This window comes from Lepidochelys olivacea (assembly GCF_965140295.1).
Source record: "Lepidochelys olivacea isolate rLepOli2 genome assembly, chromosome: 3".
Taxonomy (NCBI): domain Eukaryota; kingdom Metazoa; phylum Chordata; order Testudines; family Cheloniidae; genus Lepidochelys; species Lepidochelys olivacea.
The window spans coordinates 111233118-111249545 of NC_140413.1; the positions used below are offsets into that span (position 1 = coordinate 111233118).

Consider the following 16428-nt stretch of genomic DNA (forward strand, 5'->3'; position numbering starts at 1 on the left):
TTTTACAGAAGAAATAATAAGCGCTGTAGAGGATCCCAAGTCATCACCAGGATACTTCCAAGCACTTAAAGGTTGCAAAATAGATAGATGAAACCGTTTGTTTTTCAAATGTATGTCTCTTCTCTGCTAATACCTGAGTTCAATGCTCTGCATTTCCCCTGCAACTTTTAAGGACATCGCTAGTACCTAAAAGAAGGCCTCATCTACAATAAGAGACTTTTCCTAAAATTTTCCACTGTTGCTATCGTCAGTTCAGCTCCCCACATGGTAAAGAAATCTAGAATAGACAACGCAGGTTTTAAGTACCATGTTGTGTAGGCCTGCTCTCAGCAGGGTGCTTAAATGCTGGGAGCCCTGTCCACACTTGCACTTCCACTACTGCAGTACAGAGCCACAACAAAAACACAACTTCCTTTCTACATTTACACATTTGTGGTGTTGTCAACTGTTGCAAGGCAAACAGAAAACTCAAGTCTTGACAGATAAAGAGCCTTTCCAGTTCATTGTTATAATGCTTTCACTTGTCATTTTTAAAGGTTAGTGTCAGAAGGCTAAATTATGCCTCTTCCTGCAGGGGGATGCTAGAAAGGGGAGATGGCTAAAAGGACCCAAATCAGGGTTCAACACAATCCAAATTCCAACACTGGAAAGCATACGGAGGTGTACTAGCTAGTTCCGCCAGCAGTGTAAGTGGTCCCAGAAACTGGGTGAGACACAAGAAAGCAGTATGGCAGCTCAAGGAAAAGCAGTGGCTATGTCTGTTATAGGGGTATAACACAGGATGCTCCCCACACCACCCAAGAAGCAGCACAACTTTAAAAGGTACTGTGTCTCCAACGGCTGCTGCTGGGAGTGCATCTTGCCTCAGCCTCACAAGAGGCATAATTAAGCTCCTGTTATGACCATGAGGTGGGAATCTCAAATTGTTGTTTTAAAAAACGCTTTACGTTAGACATACAATATGTGGCTCAATCAATAATATAAAGCAATAGATAATTCTCTCTCACAAATGCAACAACATTCAAGTAATCATCCTTAAAGTATAAAATCACATACTGATATCCATTTACTTTCTCTGTTATTGGACTGATATAATGACCGATCTGTCACTATCCTTCTGATACAAAGATCAATTCTCAGAACTACAGATCAAATCTACAGTTAAAGAAAGATGAAAACACTGTTTTTTCTATTAAAGAATTAGTATGGAGCATAAGAAAGTTATAAATATAATTAGGGTTTCTATCTTGACGCTTATTTGATGATATTGCACAATCGGCTAGGGTCTAATAAGGTCTAATAACAAACAGAGAATATCTCAGTTCAGTGAAATTGTGTTTTTTAAAAAGTATAATTTATAGGGGCAAAAAAAGGAAAATATTTCAGTAGACTCCCTGCAGCTGTAAAAAATGAGACTGAATAACTAAGAGGTAAGAGGGAACAGAACGGTTGCTTGTGTAGCTAGATAATTAAGCAGATGTACACTACTTTCAAAGTACTAGTGCTTACTGAGTGATGGTGTCTTAATCATGGGGAGTGAACACATATGTGAGACAAATAAATGTTATAGGAAATCTACTGTGAAGAGAGCTCAGGAGAAATACTAATGCAAATGATTAGGATTAACATTGAATAGTTCTTTATTTTCTACATTGCATGCAGAACTTTTTCCCCTAATTATGGGTTATTATTTTAATATAAAATAAGGAATGTAAAAGCACAAGAGAGAAAAACACTTCTCCCTCCCATGTTGCTTAAATATTATATTCCATATGCAACAACACAATGCAATTTCCATTAAAATATGGTAATTCAGACAAGCTTATAGCTTTAAACATTATGACTCTTGTCCTTATGCATATTTTTATTTCATATCTTTCATTGTGTTTGTGCTTTTAAATAATATTTCAAGACAGCAGAGGACATCAAAAGTACCCTCAAAGTAGAAAAACAATGACATTTATGAACACACACAAATAAACCAGCTGAATACATGATGGTTAGGGCTATCATTGGTAAGCAACAGCTTCCTTTTTTTTTTTTTTAAGTTTATTTACAAAACTTATTTAAACTGGAAGGTTAATGGCCCCAGTCCTGCAAACGTGGAACAACTTTCCTGTATAACGACTACTAGTGATCCAATAAAGGTAACAGAACTTAGCCTGAAACTTGCATCAAACCTACTCAGGATAACTTTCTGAAGTCCATTTTTACAATGTGAACAACTCTAAATAAAACATTTTTCTTTAGAAATTCCAAAACATTCCTTTGACATTCTGAAGAATTTATACATATAAAGCATATAATGTTACATTCATTAAAATAAATAAATGATTACTAACTACTGTCCACTAAATAGCCACATTGATTGCCTTCTTCAACAGCTTCGGCCGTCCTTCTCAATGCTTACTTTTCTCATCTTATCACTCTTCTTCACCGATTCATCCTAACTCTCCATATCACTATATCATTTCCCTCCCCACCCCTCTCCTGCTCCAGTTTACTCTACAACCTTTACTCTTCTTTCATATTAACTGAGTCATGCCTTCCCTCCCCAAGTCTAACACCACATTCCAGCTCTTCCTCTTGCGCTCTTTTCCCTCACCTCTGGCAATATCTGCTCCAACTCTACACTGGCCTTTTCACTTTCCTCCTTTCTCCCTCTTGCTCTTATTCCTCCCCCTTTCTCCATTGAATTCTGCGCCATTACACAATGCAGAATTCGCACAAAGTTAATGTTCCCCACAGAATTTTATTTTTGTATTTTTATTTTTTCATGCAGAATTTGCTACTGCTCTCCCCGCCCCCCATAGAAGGATGGAGTTGGCACTGCTGAAGAGTGAGGAAGAGGATGCAGGTGTGGGACAGCATTGCCAGTGCCAGGCACGAGACATGGAGGTGGTGGGCACCCAAGAGCTTGGAGGCGGCAGCTGTGGCTGCTGTTGCTCAGGCTCATCCCAGCTGTGCTGGAGGCTCCCATGGGCACAAAAGACATCCGGTGAGGAGGGGAATCTGGCTGGCAGGGGAGAGGAGCTGTGCCCTGCGGCTTGGCTCCCCCTCCTCAGGGGGACACTGTCAGGCAGAGGAAATGGGCACCAGGGCACATCCAACACGGTGATTGGGCGCAAGCTGTGCTCCTCAGGCCGCTTTCCTGAGGGCACCAGGCAGCTGGGTGTATGATTCCTTCTCCCCCAGGGACAGTGTGGGTCTCTGAGAGGCTGTGGAACAGCTTGGCCACTGTCTGCCTCCACCTTCGCATGGGCTAACGGCCAGGGAGCCCTTCAAGCTGAGAACTCACTCCCCTGCCTCAAAACGCAACTTAAGGGGCACTAGGAAGTGGTCCAATGTCAGCTTTCCAAGGTGTTGGGCACCCACAACCCCCATCACACACAGCGGGTGGGAATCAGTACACGTAGCCACCTGCGTTTGGACATTTTGCTCTCAGTCTCCTATTCCCTTTATGCTCTCTTTTTGTCCCATTCCCTCAATTAAAAACAAACAGTCTTAATTAGTTAAAGGTACGAGTATAAGGAAGTCCGATTTCCTGGACTCACAATGCTAAGTATCCTTAGCACTATAAAAAAGTTAAAAAAGTTAATATGCTCAATGGGCTTTAACATTGTCCCCTAAAAGACCGCACAGCATTCTGCAGAGGTACAGAAATATCATTGTCCATTTTAAATACTGGGAAACAAGAACACAGAAAGCTTAAGTGACCTCCTGCCCAAGGTCACACAGCAAGTGAGTGTCCCCAGAGAGAACCCTGGAGTTCCTGGTTCCTAGCTTGGTGCTCATTTAACAAGACTGCATTTGCCTCAAAGTCTTTGCTTTTCTTTTACCAAGCACTGAGATTGGCTTCCATAGAGTTTATCTTCTGAGGGAAACAGGCATAGAGGAAATTTTTTCTTGGATTGTAAACTTTGTGCACCAGTTTTGACCATTAATTTACTCAAAGTGACTTAGAGATAATGGACAATGAACTTTGGCCATTTGAACAACATTTTCTGAACCATACTCTGATCACAGTGAAAATCTACTTATGAGGCCTCCACTATAAAGCTTCACTGATAATACAGATTATTTTACTTCATTTTATTTTCTTTAATAGTCTTGAGATCATTTTTACATTTTATATTTGATTATTTTGAGGAGATCCTCATGAAATTCTTTTGTTAAATATTTTTTGTGGTATTTTTGATTTTTGTGTTATTTCAGTTTATTCACCTGGGTGGGTGGGTCTGCTTCCCATGCAGATTGGGGTGGGAGGCCCTGCACTCACCCTGCTCTGCTGGTTGAGTACAGTTTCAGACTCGGGGCTGCATCTTGAATCTTTTTTGTTGTCTGTATTATTACAGACATATTTGCTGACAGGTATTTTGAAATAAATTATCAAAATAATTGAAACTAGCATGATTATAGTGTGTTATTTTGACAAATAAAATATGCAGAATTTTGAAGAATTTTAAAATATTGTGCACAGAATTTTTAGACACAGAATTCCCCCAGGAGTAACCCCTCTGTCTCTCTTTAGTGCAGTCTGGAGTTGTTCAAGTTCCTTTTATTTTCCTGTTCCCTTTGGGGCTCCTGCTTTATTCTTTAGCAAGCAGACACAACCTGTGATGTTGCTCTCTCTCACTTCCTCCATCTTTCCTCTTACTGGCTTTCCCCCTACATGGCAGCCACTCAAAGGAGAAGGCAGCAACAGAAGCAATATTCCCATTCATCATGCTCTCAATATCAGAAGCACTGGCTTCCTGCTCTCCCATTTCTAACTCTTTTCCCTCCTTCCCCTTGAGGTTTATACCATCTGCTGACTAACTTTCCCCTGTCTCCTCATCCTACTTCCTCTTTAGCTTGGATTCCTGGTCCTCCTTTTCCTCTCTTCCCAATCCTCCATCTTAATTCTTGATGACTTCAACCGCCATGTTAATGATCCTTTCAACTTTGCCATCATTCACTTCCTTTCCCACATGGCACTGGATCTACAACCATACACAAAACTGTAGCCACTCCTTCAACTTATAAAAAGAAAAGGAGTACTTGTGGCACCTTAGAGACTAACAAATTTATTTGAGCATAAGCTTTCGTGAGCTACAGCTTATAGTCTTCATTAGGCATTGGTCCTTCTCTTTTGTCACTTCCAAGTAGCTTCCTTTCTCCGATCACTATTTATCATTGAAAGAGATGGAGGAGTAAACAATCAAATAAAAAAGAAGCAAGTTTTCATTTGGGTTTTATTTTTTAAACAAACACCTTCCATTCATATAGTGCATTTCATTCAAAATTACACCAATTATTTTAGTCGCAATTTTTCATGCACACCATACACACGTCAGTCATTCCACCCCCCGTTGAAATACAGCAACAACATACAGTGCACAGCAAGACAACAATTTGAAACAGGAAGGGAAGAAAACTACCATATCCAATTGAAACCAAAGCCAAGAAAGTAGGGTAGGTGGAATGAAGTTACCCAATCAATATTGAGCCAGGACACTGAGGTTTACATCCCTCAGGGTCATTACAATTACATATAAAAATTGCCATGAGACCTTAATTATTGCGAGTGATCAGGATTGCACCTGTAAGTCTAATCCAAAAGATGCCACCTCCCCCAGAAGTACCTCCTAAAACATGCTTGTTTCACAAGATAAGTACAGAATACAAGGTCAAGGGGGTATATATAAAACAAAAAACTACTGAATCAGTTTATATGACGTCTTTACTTTCACAAATTATTGGGCTGCCTCAAATTATTTAGATACTGTAAAGTGGCAATGCAAGGAAAAAGTTCTAGCTACACAGCTACATAAACAAGTTTGAAGAAGTGAGATAGCAATTTATAATTCATAAACTACTTTTAATAGCATTTAGCATTCATGTCTCTTATTATTGAAATGGCTCTGGAGGAGCTGTGGCCCCATAGGGAGCAGAACTGCTGACACATTCTGTTGGACTTTGTCACAAATAGCTCTACTTGGTGAAAAACCCACAACTAGAAGATGTATCTGGCTACAACTGGTGAAGAAACCACTTGTGGTGATTCAAACCATCTGCTCAGGTGGCCTGCTAAGTCATTCTGTACACCCCACACATAAGAAGCTTCTAGATCTACTGAGCTGGCAATACAGAGCTCCCTGAGTTGGGCTTCTTTGTGACAGAGTGGGGAAGAGTGGGCTCCCCGCTGCTTGTTGAGGTAAAACATTGCTGTTAAGTTGTCTGTGAAGACTAACAGCCTGCTTCCCCTGATCTGCAATAGAAATACTTGGCACAGCTTTCAGTTCTCTGGCACTGATGTGTAAAGCTAAGTTCTCTGAAGACCAGAGACCCAGCAGAGAACTAAAATGGGCTCCCCATCCAAGGACCGAAGCATCTGGCCCTAGCATGAAAGCTGGTTGTGGGTGGACAAATGGAATGCCTATCTAGGGATTTGAGAACATGGGAGGGCATTCTTACCACAGAGTCCAATTGATGGCAGCTTGGTGGGTAAACAGATGCCAGCCAGCCCAACAGAGTTCTGAGCCACAGTCTGACGTAGTGAACCACATAGGTGCAAGAGGCCATGTGACCCAGAAGCCTCAAACAGTTTGGTGCTGTTGTGACCAGCAGACCTATGACAATTGATCGAATTGCCTGGAACATGGAAGAAAGGCCCTGGCTTGAGATGATTCCAGTGCAGCCCCTATAAACTCTATCCTCTGGACTGGAAAGAGAGGATATTTTTGTGTGTTGATTAACTTTCCCAGATCATTGACTGGATCAGGGCAATGCTATGCACTTGCTATTTAGACCAGCCTTTGACAAGCCAGTCATCTAAATAGGGATAAACCTACACTCCTGATCTTAGAAGGAATGCAGCCACTACTGCCATGACTGAGAGCTGCTGACGGGGTAAGAGGTAACTTAGTCACAGTTTATAAGTACCTACACAGGGAACAAATATTTAATAATGGGCTCGTCAATCTAGCAGACCTAAGGTATAACAGAATCCAGTAGCTGGAAGTTGTAGCTAGACAAATTTAGACTGGAAATAAGGCATAAGTTTTTAATTGTGAGGTGCAATTGGGTCAGGCCAGATGGCTACAGGAGAGTAACAGAAGGCAGATATATTAGCCCCAGGTTAAGTAGGTCCCTTTTCCCTGGGTAAGGTAACAGGGTAGGTTCCAGAACAATCAGGAACCTTCTGGAGACAATTAAGACCGGCTGATTAGAACACCTGCAGCCAATCAAGAAGCTGCTAGAATCAATTAAGGTAGGCTAATCAGGGCACCTGGGTTTTAAAAAGGCGCTCACTTCAGTTTGTGGTGTGCGTGTGAGCAGTTGGGAGCAAGAGGCACTAGGAGCTGAGAGTGAGAATGTGGACTGTTGGAGGACTGAGGTGTACAAGCATTATCAGACACCAGGAAGAAGGTCCTATGGTGAGGATAAAGAAGGTGTTGGGAGAAGGCCATGGGGAAGCAGCCCAGGGAATTGTAGCTGTCGCACAGCTGTTCCCGGAGGCACTCTAGACAGCCGCATTCCACAGGGCCCTGGGCTGGAACCCGGAGTAGAGGGCGGGCCCGGGTTCCCCCCAAACCTCCCAACTCCAGGTCAGACACAGGAGTCGTCGACCTGGACTGTGGGTTCAGAAGAACGGCCAAGCTGAGGGCTGCCGTGAAGCTCCAAGGTGAGCAAATCTGCCAATAAGCGCAAGACCCACCAAGGTAGAGGAGGAACTTTGTCACAGAGGGTAATTAACTACTGGAATAATTTACCAATGATTGTGATGGATTCTCTATCACTGGCAATTTTTTAAATCAAGATTTAATTTTTTTCTAAAAGATCTGCTCTAGATATTATTTTGCGGGGGTTCTGTGGCCTGTGTTTACAAGAAGTCAGTCTAGACGATCACAGTGGTCCCTTCTGGCCTTGGAAACTATGAATAATCACAAAGTCAGTATTATGCAATTTAAAGTTCCTGCATGTTTTAATCCCCAGCATTTGTTTTTCACCGTTTTTCCCTTCTACAACCAGTGTTAAAAAAGATTACATCAACGTTTACACTCACCCTTCTATCCTTAGGGTAAAACAAACACAAATACCCTGTGGAAAAAATGCCACACACAACTAAAAGGATAGATTTTTTAAAAGCTCAGACCACTTTATAAATGGATCTTTTTCTTTAACCTTGATCGTATTGATTTTTTTCCCTGGGAACAAATGTTGGTTTAATTTTTGAGAAGAAGGCAAACTTAAAAAAAGTTGTGAAATAAAACCCAGCCTGTAAAATGCTCTTCCAGTATTTAATCCATCTACAGACCTCTCTAACCAGTCACATATGCCTTTCTAATTAAAGAACAAAGAATCTGGATGAGTTTATGAGCAGATAAAGGTTTGACTAACATACATCCTCCCTAAGCCCCACTGTGCTGCCGACCAGGAGCCGCCTGCGTTAAGTGCTTCCCGGACAGAGCTTGCACCTCTCATCCACTCCCAAACCCCAATATTCTTCCCCAGCCCAGAGCCCCCTCCTGCACCCAAACTCTCTCCCAGACCCGTCACTCCCTCCTGCACCCAAACTCCCTCCCAGAGCCCATATCCCTCACCCTCTTCTGCACCCCAACACTCTGCACCAGCCCAGAGCCCCCTCCTGCACCAAATGCCCTCCCAGAGCCCTCACCCCCTCCTGCACCCCAAGCCCCTGCCCCAGGCTCAGCCCAGAGCCCCCTCCCACACACCAACCCCCTGCCCCAGCCTGGTGAAAGTGAGTGAGGGTGAGGGACAGTGAGCAACGGAGGAAGGGGGAGAAACGGAGTGAGTGGGGCAGGGCAGGGCAGATCCTGGGTTGATCTTAAATTCAGAAAGTGATCTTGTACAAAAAAGGTTGGAGACCACTGCATTACAATGATGAAAACCCTCAAAGTTCTATTTTGGGCCTAATTCACTGTGTTATCTGTATGTTCTACCGTATGGTGTCTATCAGCAGTTACTACAATTGGACTTCCACTGATACACATACAGTTCTCAAAATTTACTTATCCTTTACACCAGAGCCTGTTATGAAAGTCTCCCTGCTGCCTAATTGTTTGAGTGAAATTCAATCTTAGATGGCTTGGAATAAGCTCTGCCTCAACACAACCAAGACTGAATTGCTATTGATTTCTATAAGATAGAGGTATGGGAAGGTTGAACTTCCATCACCTGAATTTAGATGGGTCAGATATTTTGGCAGTTGATCCTGTAGGAATTCTTAGGGTCACTTCAGACTCATGTCTTTCTGATGTCAACATATGAAAATTTAAATCAATGAAAATTCAGATGTGGTTTTGATTTCACACAGCTGATGAATGTTGCCAAGATAAAACACTTGCTTTCTACATCTCATACAGAGATTCTAATTCCTGAGTTGAATAGAGTGTCTTAATTATTATGCTTTTTAATGCTGGCCTTCCTGCTGTTTCTATACAGTCTTTCCAATAGGTTCAGAAGCAGCAGCTAGCTTTTACACACTGGTTAAGTATGATGACAGTATTATTCATTTCCCACACATACTGCACTTCTAGATCAGTAGTTTGTTTAAATACATCTCTTTTCATAAGCTAGTACCATGTGATTAGTTTGAACTAACCACACAGTACATCCTGGCATGATCTTTTACAGGAAAGATAAAGAGAATTTGGGCTTGGGACTTTTGAGATGACAAAAGAATGAAATTAACAAATTTCCTGTCACTTGAGGGACTTCAGAGAGTAAAAGTCATGTCAATTTCAATCCTTTACTGACTTATAAGAGATATCAGTAAAGTACAAGGATGGTATAGTGTGCACATTTGTATCATACACACTTAGTAATGTTTGTTTTTTGACCATCTTTGAGGTAGAATGTTAAGTCTGTTGCAGCACTCTGTTTACAGACCTGATATTTTATCAGGGGGATAAGTTATAATAGTAAATGTTACTCAGGGGTACACTGGGTTTAGGACTGAATCCCGTCAATCGTGATAGCCTCCTTTTTAAGGATAAATTTAAACAATCACCACCACTACCACCTGGAATCAGAACTTAAAGACTTACAAGACATACTGATATATAGTAAACTGATATGAAGCAATCAATGAAAATTAGTTCCCAACCATGTCATAACTAAGTCACAGTGATATTTTAGGTGAACAAGATAAAACACTATATGCTATTGTAAGCTGACAATGTGGTTGCACAGATTTACTGAGAAATAGTGTTTAAATGCAGTCACATAAAAAAAGGAAAGTATGAGGCTGATTTCAAATTGATTCCTATTTACTCATATCAACAATGTTTCCTCACACCTGAAAGGCATTAATATTGCTAACATGTTCTCTCTCTGAACAAAGCAATGGGTTCTCAGTAAATCATTGTATATTACACAATTAGTCAACATCAATATCCAGTTATACTTAATATTCCACCCCTTACATTACTCATTTAACAATAAGTTTGGTGTGGGAGGAGAGAATAAAGTCCTACATTGCCTTAAAAAACAAAATGAATTATGCTATTAATTAAACTTCTATGTAGCTGCCTTCTGCAAGGATTGAGGAGGTATTTGTTATAGACAAGTAAAATAGTGACACCTAGTGGAAGTATTCAGAGTAACAGCCGTGTTAGTGGAAGTAATAATCAATCACTAAGTAAAACATCTATATAGAAACTTCTCAACCCAGTCCATCACAAGGATTGAGAAGTTCATTTTTTATTTTTAATTTACAGCTATTTTCCCCCACCCAGGGGATCAACACATTAGTTTGGGGGTAGGAGGAGATATGCATTTCACCAGAAAGGAATAATAGGGCAGGGAAGGAAGAATTATTTGCCTGAAATTCTGCATCCGATGAAGTGAGCTGTAGCTCACGAAAGCTTATGCTGAAATAAATTGGTTAGTCTCTAAGGTGCCACAAGTACTCCTTTTCTTTTTGCAAATACAGACTAACACGGCTGTTACTCTGAAATCTGCTTCCTTAGAGATATCATGAAGGATTCTTACTTGTGCTCTACTGCTGCCCTCAAGGATTAAAATAAAAGGAGATTTTAAGACACAAATGGCAATTAGGCATCTAACTGCCATTCACTTCTTTGAAAAGTCTCCCCCTTTCAGAGTTCTACTAGCCTTCTGCTACAGCACTGAGAGAAGAAGAAACCTGCACAAACTGTAGATTTAAATAAAATGTCATGATCTAGAGTCACTAATGACAGGTTGCAGAGTAACAGCCGTGTTAGTCTGTATTCGCAAAAAGAAAAGGAGTACTTGTGGCACCTTCATCGGATGAAGTGAGCTGTAGCTCACGAAAGCTTATGCTGAAATAAATTGGTTAGTCTCTAAGGTGCCACAAGTACTCCTTAGAGTCACTAAATTCAACTGTTAACACAATGCCATGAGTAAATTAATGAGAAGCTCTTTATAAACAGCACACACCCAGAGTTCTGCAAGCTCAGAAAGAATCCCAGAGGTCACACCTTCGCATATCTTCTTTTGTAACATTCAATCAGCCATGACAGCATGTGTGCTGATCCCTCACAGCCAAGAGTGAAGACCACCTGCCCCAAGCAGTGTTTATTTTCTTTTTTGAGTGGGCAAAAATTGGAGGGGAGCTACAAAAATCAATAAAATAATAGAAGGTAAAGAAGAGGAAAGATGGGAATGAAAAAGTTGAAAAGGAAAGAAGAGGTCATGAAAGAAAAGCACATGGCAACCATATAACAGGGAGAAGTTAAAGAGGATTCACCAGTCCATCACAAGGGAGACTACAGTAAGTTCGGGAACCATTTCTTGATGTAGTCATTTGCTTAAATACTGAAAAGAAAAGAAAACCAAAACTAGTCTTTGAAAATGTTTTTGGCATACTGCAATTTTATCTAGAAGTTACCCATTAACCCAAAATGGAACGGAAAGCAAATCCCTACATGATGACTGGTTGAGGGACATAATTAGGCTATCCAAATGTAGTGACTTGTACTATGGCCAGGGCTTGAGCAACTTAACAAGACACCTACTAAGAAGTGGACACAAAATATTGGGAACCACAACAACAGGATCCAGAGAAAAAGTAGAGCACTAATCACAAGAGCACTCCCTACTTGGGACTGATCATTCATACGGAGTAAGATAGGGAGCAGAGGACTGATAAGAGATATGGACTAAACACACCTACAAGTGGGAAGCAAGAAGTCTCACTGGAGTCTGAAGAAGAACAACAATTAAATCCACAGGCATGGCTGTTCTCAGTGTTTTTAAAGCATCCAGCATGTAGGCACTAACACCAGCATCTTGACACTTAACCAATTAGTTTAATGTGAAAGAGTACACTTCTCTTCAGTAGCCAACAGAGCTGAGTTTTAAAAGCTGAAGAATCCACTACCATTTATGGAGAGTTTTTTATTACATACTGACAGAAGTAGTAGTATGTTTTAATGGAAGGAGCTAAAGCATAGGTCTGAAAGTTGCCAACCCTGCTTGATCGTTCCTGCGCTAGAAAAAAAAAAGTGTGCTCACCATAAATATGGTTTGCTTTATTTAAGCTGTAATGTGCCATATGACCACTACTATTTTCAGACCATTAAATGCTCAAGCGACTTGAAAATTATGAATATATTTTACTTCAGTTATTTTTCCCCACTATTTATATCAATTTATTAGCCAGCACTAACTGTATGTCTAACTGAAATTACAAAACTTTTTGAACTGCTTTCAGAAGATGTACATCTCCCAAGCGAGAAAAATCCAACTTCAGTTGCCTAACCCAACTTGGCAGGGGCTGGGATGATGCAGAGGCAGCAGACTCGGCCCCAAGCTTTGTAGCATAATTGTTTTTAAATTGAATTGTTTTTCAAGATTTGCCATAAGGCATCAGCTGTTCCTGAAAGCAAGAAAAATGAGAGATCGTCAAGATTTCATTTGGAATCCAGAGAATCCCTAGAAAACAAAAGTGGGAAGATTAATGTGAACAAGATTAATTATTTTGGGGAAAATAAAATGTGTTTAAGTGCTTTGAGTGTATATTATGTCATTTTATAGTAAACACACCCTGCCCATTCTCTACTGTTTAAATAAGTGAATTCACTGAAAAAAACCTGTATTAGTATGATTTTAAGACTGAGGCTATAAACACAAATACGACTGTTTGTGGTAGCAGCCACAATATGCTGGCACTTTACAAATAGAAAAGGGCACAATCCCTGCTCTGAGGAGCTTACGATACAAAGGCAGACAAACAGTGTAGAAGCTGTATAGGATACATAGTTATGGGCAAATATATTATATATAAATAAATTTATATTAAACTTTTTCCAAACTACCCCTCAAGCTTATCATGGTCAGCCATCAATTTTTCCATAAGCATCTTGGCAGAGATGTATCTTCAGGAGGGACTTGAACACAGAGAGGGTAAGGGCCATAACAAGCAAGCTCAGCCAAGTAATATACCTGCAGTAGCCTTCCTTTGGCCATGATGCATATAGATTTGTGGTCTAAGCACAAATCTATCTAATTCTAGCTTTGATGCTGGCTGTCTCACTGGCTTGGAAGAACCATGATCTCTCTGCCTCAGTTTCTTCATCTGTAAAATAGTGATACCTACTTATCCTGCAGGAATATTTATGAGGATTAGTTATCTTTGTAATACACTTTGAAGATGTAAATATGTATTATACACAGTATTTTTGATGTATATTTTAAGGAACATTATCAGATTAAAATCCTATTTCAAAATAGTTTTCTTACTTAAAGCTGTCAATGTGTAACAACTAAGCATTACGTCATAACTGATGTGATATAACATGTTACACACACAACTGGATGGAAATCCCTTTAGTTGCATAGGAGTGCCTACGTCCAGATATTTGTAACAAATATAATTCTGCCTACTCCTATAGCACCTCCACTATTGATTGTGAGTATGCCTTCAGAGGTGCAGATATTCTAATAACTGTGTTATAAATGTTTTCCTGAGGATTGGTTCGTTTTCACCTTAAACACAGATGGTACTGACCATCCGACACGTTGATTTATATTTTATAAACCTTTTTTTAAAGAAAAGAATCCAGATGTTTTCAAACTGTAATTTTTACAATCGAATACAGAGGATCACAGGCATAATAGTCAAAGTTTTTAATTGATCCATCTTTGACAGTGTCTTGCAGTCCTTTTTTTAAATATTGGAAGGGGAAAACCTCTTGTTAAGCTCCCTTCTACACTTATAATCAAGAACAATGATATCCAGGGATCTGAGAGTTAAAGATCTAACTATTTTTGGTGACTGAGAACAGAGGAACCACTCAGATGAGTACCATAAAACCTCAGCAGTACGCTGACAATCCACAGGCTGTTTTCTTCCTTTGCAGCCAGGCAGGAAGTTCAGATTGCTGAATACTCACAATGATAAAGAATAAAATTCCATACAGGTTAGTCCTGAAGGAATATTTATGGCAAAATTAGAATATACTCAGTACACCACCCATTAAACAAGCACCCACAGATTAACAGAAGCTTTTATATTGTGATATGTCTGAACTGGACAGCAACTGGGCCTCCATGGTTACATGTAAATTGGTTCAAAACATTTTCACAATGTAAAAGAGAAAGGGGAGAAACATTTCCCAATAAGTACAGGTTAGCCTCACTGCAGCTAAATTCTATGGGGAAGCTGAATGATGTTTTAACAACACAAAAGGGGTTTTCACTCACTCTAGCTAAACTGGGCTCTTCTGACCAAAATCAGTCACCCAAAAGCCTCACTTGCACATTTCTTGCATGTGCCCTGGGTCCTATCCTGATTATTAGCAGTCAATCATTGTAAGAGTATCTGACACAATTTGTGATAAAGTTGCCCTCACGTTCCTAGCTTCTCTTCTCATTCAAGCTACAGAATAATAACTTCAGACTGACACCAAAGCAAGTTTGAAACACTTATCTTTATTGCTGCTCATATACTGTGTAACCTTAGAGTGGAAGTCTGCCAGGACTTCCTACACACCTTCATTACACACCATCATTGATAAGGTAACGTGTTATTTTGGACATTGCCCCTTCTAGAAAAGGGCCTCATTTACTGCTCCTTTGGATGGATGAGAGATTTTGATTTCGTAAGTTCACCTTTCCTGGACTTCTGCAAAAGAAAGAAATTGTCAAAACAGGCTGAGTATGTCTAATTCAGTTGTCATATATAACAAATTTCATTAGTCACATGTCCTAAGTATATCATAACATCACATGATGTTTTCAAAGACACAGACTGTTAGCTGTATATTCTTTTTAAATTTATTTTGCTTTCCTTTGTATGTAATTATGGCATGTCTTCCTCCATAACCTGTATGTGCAGACGACTGAAATTTTATATGTATCCTCCCTAATGTGCGAAGCACAGCTGTATGGTCACTTGCTTTGTCTGTGCACAGAATTAAACTTTAGTAGTAGTCATTTATACATTTTAAAATACAAGTGGCTCCTTATTTAAAAAGATAATATCCTTTAATTCATCTTTTCCCCCTTACACTAAGTCTCAAGCGCCCATCGCTGAGGAGGCACAGAATCGGATCTTTAGCAGATTAAGTAAACTACTAAGTGCCCATTCTCTCGCGTCCAAGATATTACAGTGAAATTCACTGAAATAGTCTAAGGCAATGGTTCTCAAACTGTGGGTCATAACCCAAAAGTGGGTCATGATCCCATTTTAATAGGGTCACCAGGGCTAGCTTTAGACTTGCTAGGGCCTGGGGTTGAATTCTATGGCCTCTGTTGTGTCAGACTAGATGATCAGAATCTTCCCTTGTTGCATTAAAACTCTAGGAATGCACAATATGGAAGAAAGAATATATGGAAGAATGACCAATGGAATTGTTTTCTGGTAGTCTTAAAAATCTAGAAAAGAGGATGCTTTATCTGACTTTTTACTGTTACCAATTTAAAAGGAACAAGATTGCAAGTAACTGAAATTCTAGAAAATCCTCTGTGTATACATAATTCAACTATTTTGTGTTTACAAGAAAAAAGTGAAAGTTACAATTCTAATACCTTCAAGAAGATGATCACCAAAATCCTTCCACTTTATAAAGAAAACCCACATTTTGCAAGCAATCAGATGGTTGATAAAGGCAGAAAGGCTTTACTACTACCATACCAGGTATTTTCTGGATTCCTCACATGTACACGGTAAAGACAGAATCCTTAAAATTCCCTGTAAAGTAAATGATCCGATAGGAAAGAAAGCTCCTACTGTATTTGTCTGGACCCTGAACCAATCTCAGAGTTTGGCATAATATACAAGAGAAAAATACTGAAAAGCTTACCACCTCTGAACTAAACTTTCCTTGACAAGAAAAATAAAGCTGCAATTTTGCTCCAAAGGAAGTTGAGCCAGCTACATTGACATACTTATATATTTTTGGGGCAGACCGCTGTAACCCTGTTGGATAAAATCTG

At 40.0% G+C, this 16428-nt stretch overlaps 1 protein-coding gene across 2 annotated transcripts in view; it reads right to left on the reverse strand.

Moving 5' to 3' along the window:
* EPM2A (EPM2A glucan phosphatase, laforin) overlaps positions 1-16428 on the reverse strand; it is a 54143-nt gene that overhangs the window by 36163 nt on the left and 1552 nt on the right. The window lies entirely within an intron of this gene.